Source organism: Nicotiana tabacum, chromosome 7 (assembly GCF_000715075.1).
Source record: "Nicotiana tabacum cultivar K326 chromosome 7, ASM71507v2, whole genome shotgun sequence".
Taxonomy (NCBI): Eukaryota; Viridiplantae; Streptophyta; class Magnoliopsida; order Solanales; family Solanaceae; genus Nicotiana; species Nicotiana tabacum.
In genome coordinates this window covers 130209352-130217533 of record NC_134086.1, presented here as the reverse complement: position 1 = coordinate 130217533, position 8182 = coordinate 130209352, and positions in this window count along the sequence as shown.

The following is an 8182-nucleotide window of genomic DNA, read 5'->3' as shown; positions in this document are numbered from 1 at the left end:
CTAATGTACATGTTGGTCACTATGAATCAACAACATTGTACAACTCTGAAGCTACTGGAAATCAGAAGTTCAGAAAGAATTACAACAAACAACGTGAGTTCTACAAACTTAAAGGACATAACATTGAGAACTGCTATAAAATTGTTAACTATCCACCCTGACTTTAAATACACGAAGAAAGGGGGAGCACCTACCACAACAAGTAATGCTTACAATGTCTTCTCAGAGACAAATAATGTGAATCTACCCGTCTTGAAGACTAAGGACTCCTACACGTCAAATGTATGTGTCTACATGATGCATTCCAGCTGCATCTCAAATGCATACTGCAGAAAGTAATGATGCAGGTAATGCTACAACTTCCTCTGCACCAGTGCATCGGGAACTTTCACAAGCTCCAGTGACTCTTAGTAAGGATCAATATGATCAAATACTTCAGTTCCTCAACAAGATATCTTGTTCCTCATCTTTTGCCAATGCTGCAGGCAGTGTTTTAAAAGGCGTGGACGTAAAGCAAGGTGTTTTACATATGCTTCAGCGAGGCGCAAGCCCCTAGGCATAGGGTGTAAGCCCCATGCATATTTAATTTTTAATATTTTATAAATAATATAATTATAGTAAATATTTATAAACAGGTTAAATTGCATAAAAATTAAAGAAAACTATATATATAGTTATGCTCCATCCCCATAAAAAACTAGTCAAAATAATCTATTATACGCTACTTACAAGCACAAGTAACTTGAGTCGAAAAGAATAAAGTTTTCTACATGTAGGAACAAAAAAGATGATGAGTTTTCAATGTCTTTACCTTATGTTTCTTATGTTTTGATGATCTAACAAACTTGTTGTAAAGAACCAGATAGAGAACCCGATCCTCATTTCAACTGTCCTGGTCCAGTCTGAAAATCAACAAATGAATGAACGACCACAGGGAGGAACACAACAAGGACCTGGTCCTGGTCCCTTAGTGGTACTCCGATAGAAGTACAAGTCAGTGACTGTCCGCAATCATTATAAAGAGGAAGACAACATGAACCTGGTCTCTTAAGGTTCTCTGGCAGAAGTACAAGTCAATTGAACAGCTAGAACGTAACAGCAGAAAGTGACTATCTCGCAACTGTTACAAAAGAGGAACACAACTGGGACCTGGTCCATTAGTGTTTTTTGACAGAAGTACAAGTCAACTATCCAGCTGGAACGCAACTGCACAGAAGTGACTGTGCAGTCAGTACATCGGTCACTTCTCATTGGGAAAAAGCGTATATCAAGAATTGACATCACTATCTATTGTGATATCTTTTGTGATATAACAACCTGGTGCAAGATACAACATCTTTGTGCATTCAGTGATATTCTCTCAAGCATAACAGTGTTCATCCGACATTGAAGTCACTGTTGTGTCAAGAACAAGAAGATAACTCCACTAAGGATCAGTTTCTTAATGAGTTTATGTACATCCGTAGTTGAGTTGTAATCTTATTATTTGCTCTTTATTGTATTTCCTAGTTTGCTTTCTTAGAAGTTTTGTCTTAGGAAAATACCAAAAATTCGTAAACTTTCGAGTTTATGTTGTGACTAGGAATAGTCATAAGTTTAAAGCCTTTGTAACTAGGAGAGTTATAAAGTGGCTTGTGGTGAAATCATCACAAGTTAGTTGAAGTATTTGTAATAGGGTTATTGCAAAGTAGCTTGTAATATGGAGATTGCAAGTTAGTGAAGTTAAAAGTCTACAAGAGTAGATCGTGGTTTTTTGATCCCCTTGTGTGGGATTTTTCCACGTAAAAATCCCTTGCCTTCTTTACTTTCAGTTTCTATAGCATTCTCAGCATTATCTCATATAGGACTAGGTACTCTACAGTTTGTTGGACTCATACAAACTAACAATTGGTATCAGACCAGATTCTTTCTAAAAAGTTAACACCTAGAAATGATCTCAATGGCTGCTCCACCCAACTTTGAGGAAGGACAATCAACCTACAGACTTCCCAGATTCAATGGTCAGTACTATGGCTGGTGGAAGACCAGCATGCATGATTTTATAATGGCAGAAGATTTAGAACCGTGGGACCTCATTTGTGATGGTCCCCATGTTCCCATGAAGAAGCTTGAAAAAATAGGACCAATGGTGCCGAAAGACAGAAAACTATCGTGCCAAGAAAATCTTGATGTGTGGCATAGGACCTAATGAGTACAACAGAGTCTCAGCTTGTGATACTGCAAAAGAAATATGGAAAACATTGCAAACCGCACACGAAGGAACTACTCAGGTTAAACAGTCCAAGATCGACATGCTCACTACGGAATATGAGCTCTTTAGGATGAAGGATGATGAGTCTATACAAGATATGCACACCAGATTCACCTCCATCATAAATGAGCTTCATTCACTTGGAAATGTCATTCCCAGAAACAAGCTTGTAAGGAAAATCCTCAGTGTCCTACCTGGTTGTTGGGAAAGTAAGGTATATGCCATCACTGAAGCTAAATATCTACAAATTCTGACCATGGATGAGTTGATTGGTAATTTGAAGATATACGAGATGAAAAGAAAGAAAGACAGTGAAAGAAGAGAGCCTAAGAAGAAAAAGAACCTGGTACTCAAAGCTGAAAGCAGTGACTCAAGTGATGAAGATAGTGACATGGCCTATCTTACTAAGAGATCTCAAACGATGGTTCAAAGAAATAGTGGTATACCAAAGTGGGACAGTTCAAGCAAAGCAAGGAACAATGATCTCTGTTACAAATGTGGAAAGCCAAGGCATTTCATAAAAGACTGCCCACTCGCAAAACAGGATCAATACAAACAAAATCCTAACAAAGCAGCAAAAAGGAACCTGGTTCTAGACAAACGATTCAATCAAAAAAGTGTTGCTGACAATATTGTTAAGCAGGCTCTTGCTGCTTGGGGAGACTCCTTTAGTGAATCCGAAAAGGAACCAGATGCTGAAATTAGTTCCATGATGGCAGTGGAAACTGAAGCAATGAAGTATGATTCATTGTTCGCGCTGATGGCTCAGTCTGATGATGATGAAGAAGATGAATATGATGAGGTAAACTTCAGGGATGTTCAGAGAAATCTGAAATCCTACTCTTCTAAGAAGCTAAGGTCGTTAGCAAATGTTCTAATTGATGCCTATTATAGCCTTGTTAATAATAAGGAGATCCTGACCATAGAACTAGGAGAAGCCGAACAATCTAGAGATGATCTGGTGGTCTGTATAGTGAACCTAAACGAGACCATAGCTAATCTTGAAAAATAAAAGGAAGCCTTGAATGAAAGAATAACTAGTGTGGAAAATGAGAGAGACGACCTGATGGTAGTAGTTGTTGATCTAAAAGAAATAATAGAAGATCTTAGCAATGAGAAACACACCTTAGAAGGAAAAATTACAACTACTGAGCAAGATAGGGATGACCTTTTAGTGATATTCATCGATCTAGAGGAAACCATTGAGGGACTCAATAGAGAATATAGGAATGTGAGTCTTGGGAAAGGGAAGGAAGTAGCTAGTGAGACACACATCAAGCTTGAAAAGGAATTATCTGATGTGAAAACCAATCTATGTAGTAATCTCGAGAAGAATCAACAACTTCAAGCTGAATTGGAGAAAGTAAGAATTGATCTTGAGAAATCTCTGAAGTGGACCTGGTCCTCTGATGCTGTCACTGCCATATATCTTAACAATAGTGGAAACAGGAAGAGGATCGAGTTCCAAAGAGAGAAAACTCCTTACAACCCTCACAACAAGTATGTCACTATCCCTGATAACTGGCTATGTACCCACTATTGGAACAATGGGCACTTTAAAGAAAATTACCAGGACAGGGTTCAGTTTGTACAGAAAAACAAAGTGTTTACTGATAAAGTGACTACTAACAAGGGACCAGGTACCACTCGCAAGAAACGAATGTTGCCTGCATGGACTAGGAAAACCCTTATTCATCCTTTCTATCATAACAAGGGACCCAAACTAGTTTGGGTTCCTAAATCTAACCTTTGATTTGCATGTACAGGGAACAATGAGAGGAAGTGGACTGCGATGGACTATGGACTGTGGATGCTCAAAACATGTGACTAAAAACATCATGAATTTCTTCTCACTGAAAGCCCTGCATGAATGGAATGTATCCTTAAAAAGAAATGAGAGGGTACATTCTTAGTAAATGTAAAGTTGGAAAGGTTCTTTGGCACTCAGTTCGGAACGTGTACTATGTGAATGGCCTAAAGTACAGGTACCAATCTGATAACTGGCAAAGTGGTCTCAGTGGACAAAGGAAACAAGAACATCCACTCTGTCGACTATGAATCTACAAAAGCTGGTGGTATGAGATGGGTGAAGTAGGAACTTTGGCATGAAAGATTGGTGTATGCAAGCTTCTCACCTCCGAATAAATTAACTTAGAAGGACCTGGTCCATGGTCTGCCAAACTCAAGAGTCACCTGGATACGGGTTCACAAAATAAAGGAAGAGACTCTCGAGGTATTAATGGTTCTTGTCAAAAAGATTCAAGTGAAAATAAAAAAAAGGAAGGGATCATGCACAACTTCTCAACACCAAGGACTCCAAAACAAAATGGTATTGCTGAAAGAAAGAACGGAACTGGAAGATGTGGCATGGACAATGCTCATCGACTATGGAATCGCTAAGAAATTCTGGGTAAAAGTAGTAAATACTATTTTCTACTTGGTGAACAGGTGTCTGATCAGGTCTTTCCTGAATCAACACCCACTATGAGCTGCCAAATGGAAGAAAATGCCTTCTTGACTAAAAGACAACTCATCTGAGAACCTTCTTGACTAAAAATGCCATGTTCTCGACAACGGGAAGGACCAGCTTGGGAAGTTCAATGTAAAAGGCGAACGAAGGAATCCTTATGGGTTACTCTCTACAAAGCAAGGCCACAAAGTCTAAAACAAAGGGCACACTAAATGGAAGGAAGTGCTTATGCGGTATTCAACAAGACACCTTCCTCTAGCCAAGGAAGAAACGGTGATGATCAATGTGATGAACCAACTCTGGTCCCTGGGAAATATCTGAGGCTTCAAATAGGGATGCTGATAAAATGAGTAAGATAGATGAGACTGGTGAAAGGCAATGCAACATCATCTTCCATTTCTCACAAGGAACATGGTATTTTACTTACTACTACTGAAGCTGAAGAAAGAATGAGATGCAACTCATGGCACTCCACAAGCAACAAAACATAGAGTGTGGGGAAATCAAATTAACCTCCAAATCTCCCCTACCAATCAAACTTTAGTCCCAACTGGAAACACAAAAGCTCCCATCAGTGTGACAAGTTAATCACTTTCTTTTATTCTAGAGTTAGATAAGTATTTAAAAACTTTAAAAAAAAGGGAAAAGGAAAAACATTTTTCCTTAGTCTCTTATGTATCTCCAATCCAGAATATAATCTAAAGTGAAAGTTAATAGGAATCCTACTTGAAGGATGTTCATAGAAGGTTGAGATACCTTAAGGAAACTCAAGACCTGGTCATGTGTTACCCCTCAGGTGACAGTATTTTTAATCCTGTTGGGTATGATGATGTTAACTATGCAGGTTTTTCTATGGAAAGGAAAAACACTTCTGGAACGGTTCACTTGCCATGTTCATGCCTCATCCCTCAGGGGACAAGGAAGCAAAACTCAATGGCATCGTCAACAACTGAAAAAAAATCTCAAAACAAGAGGACCAAGCATATTGAGGGGTTGGATTATCTTCTGAGGGTCAATATGAAGAAAGGGTTGATCTGTGGAAAGTTTTGCATAACAGAAGACCAAATTCCAGATATCTTTATCAAAGCCTTGAGTAGAGAATATTCTGGATCAAACAAGGTGAATATGGGGTCATGAGAGTCTAATGAAGGACCTGATCCTCCATCAATTGGATATGCAAGACACCATCAGGTAAAGTTAGCTAAAGTATTTTTTTGACCAAGCCTAACTCATATCAATACCGTTGCAGGTAAACACGCATGACGATAATAGAAGCTAAAGGTACAGTTACGAACTGCGAAAGAGGGGCTGCTAAAACCTTATTCAAAAAAAAAATTGTTCTGGCATTAGGTTCCTTTACCCCAGGTTAGTAGTAATACGTTTATTGTGCATGCCTTCTCAAAACAAAAAAAATTGTTTAACAAAATTAACTCAACCGCCACATCATCCGACTTTTTAAAGTCTGCATGTCATGTCTTGTCTTTTAAATCCCTTCATCCCCTCTACACGGTAACGCTTTCCCACAAACCTACCGCCGTTTTCAGAACTATTCAGAACCTGTTTCTCTCTCCTCTCATCATTAGCCCTTCTTCCAATAAAATTTTCTTTCTCTCTCACAACAAGTCATGAACCTTCATCTCTTTTGTGCAGTTGTGATCCTCTCCTCATCTATCTCTCCTAGTCTACTCGCCTTCCAAATACTTTTATAATGGCAATCGAACAATCGCCCCCTTTTCCCACTATTAACACCACTCCCACTTCCCTATCATCCTTGAAATCATCTCTAGAGCTTCACTATTTCACTCCTTCTACTATTTTACCCACTCCTAGCTCCTCCTCCTTTCCTACAGTTTTCCCTTTTCAGATAAACCCTGGTTTCCCTCCGTATTTTGAAAACCCTATGTCTAGCCATTCCTCTGATCTCATCAAAGTTCAAACCCGAACCAAAATCGAAAACCGAACAATTGAATCTTAATGGCTTATTGGTATCGGGTTAACAGTTTAACGGATGGGGAACAGATTGAAATTTTTTTATTAATGGCTTATTGGTTTGGGGGAGGATTATTCAATTTTCTTAAAGAATAATTCGTTAGTCCGTTATATATATATATATATATATACACACACACACTAGAGGGAGGTTGCCCGTGCAAATGCACGGGCTCAACATATGAAGTGTTCAGCTTCCTTTTGAGTTTCACGTATCAATAGACTGCTCCATATAAAAATGAAAATAGATGACCATACCCAAATAACATTTACATCAAGTGCATAATAGAATATTATGATAATTTTCTTTTTTGGACTGCAAAGGATAACCAAAGAACACTGTATAACTTTAAGCTATTCAGTTTGTATCTTCAAGCCCAGTTCAATTAATCATTATTTGTATCAACTCTGTTAGGTGCTTCCTGGGGTCATTCCCAAAATTACATGGAGTGTTTGCATCTGCAAGCATGACATGAACCCTTCAATCACCATATTCATTGAGTACCAAATTAGTCCCCAAGTTCGTAGTGAGCCTTTTCCAATCCTAAAATAGAAGTGTGAAATCTTCTGCTTCTTAAAATCATGTATAAAAGTTTCAGTTTCAAATTCAGAATTTCTATTCTATTTAAAAAAAAGATTGAATTAGGCTGATAAAACGCCCGATAAGAGCTAAATCGATACCAATCCATCCGATATCTTATCGGGTGGCTAGCGGATTAATACATTTAAAAGTCGATAACCGATAAGCCAAACCGTTAAGAGTAAATAACTGTCTAATCCGCCCGATAAGCAGCCCTACTCAGGAGGTTTTACCTCTCAAGTGTTAGAAGTCCTTGAGGATGATCCTAACTAATATCTGAACTCCTCAATCCTGGACTTAGTGACTCTCTCATAGTCACCAGAAAAGGAAGCAGCGCATAACATCATGGCTATCGTTGCTGAGAGTCTGATGAATGAAGGAGCGTATCTCTCATCTGGGTATCAAGGGGAAGAAACTCCATTCCTAGGAGATGTAAGAACCACAGTATTCCTTGAGTCTTTGGCTCATGAGACATTCTCAAAAAAACCTTCTGACGAACCTGATTCTCTTCCATGCAAACCCACTCCTACACCTTCTGATCATTCTAAGCTCGTAGAGTCCTCCTCCAAGTCACCCACTATCAGGTTACAACAGCAAGAGAGTTTTGAGTCCATATTGCAGAAAAGCAAGAGGAGTGTCAAGACAAGGAAAAAGAGGATAATGAATCAAAGGGAGTTTGTCACTAACAAGAGTGTTCCAATAAGTGAGATTGACAAAAATGCTCTAGGGGAACCTGGTTCCTTAGTACAATAATCTATAAAAGCTCAAAAGTTTGTGGATAAAGAATCCAATGAAACTATTGAGCAACAAAAAGGGTCATCCGTGAAGGGCAACAACAAGTCTAAAAGGAGTCAAACTGAGCAAGCCATGTCTGAAGATGATACTGTGGGGC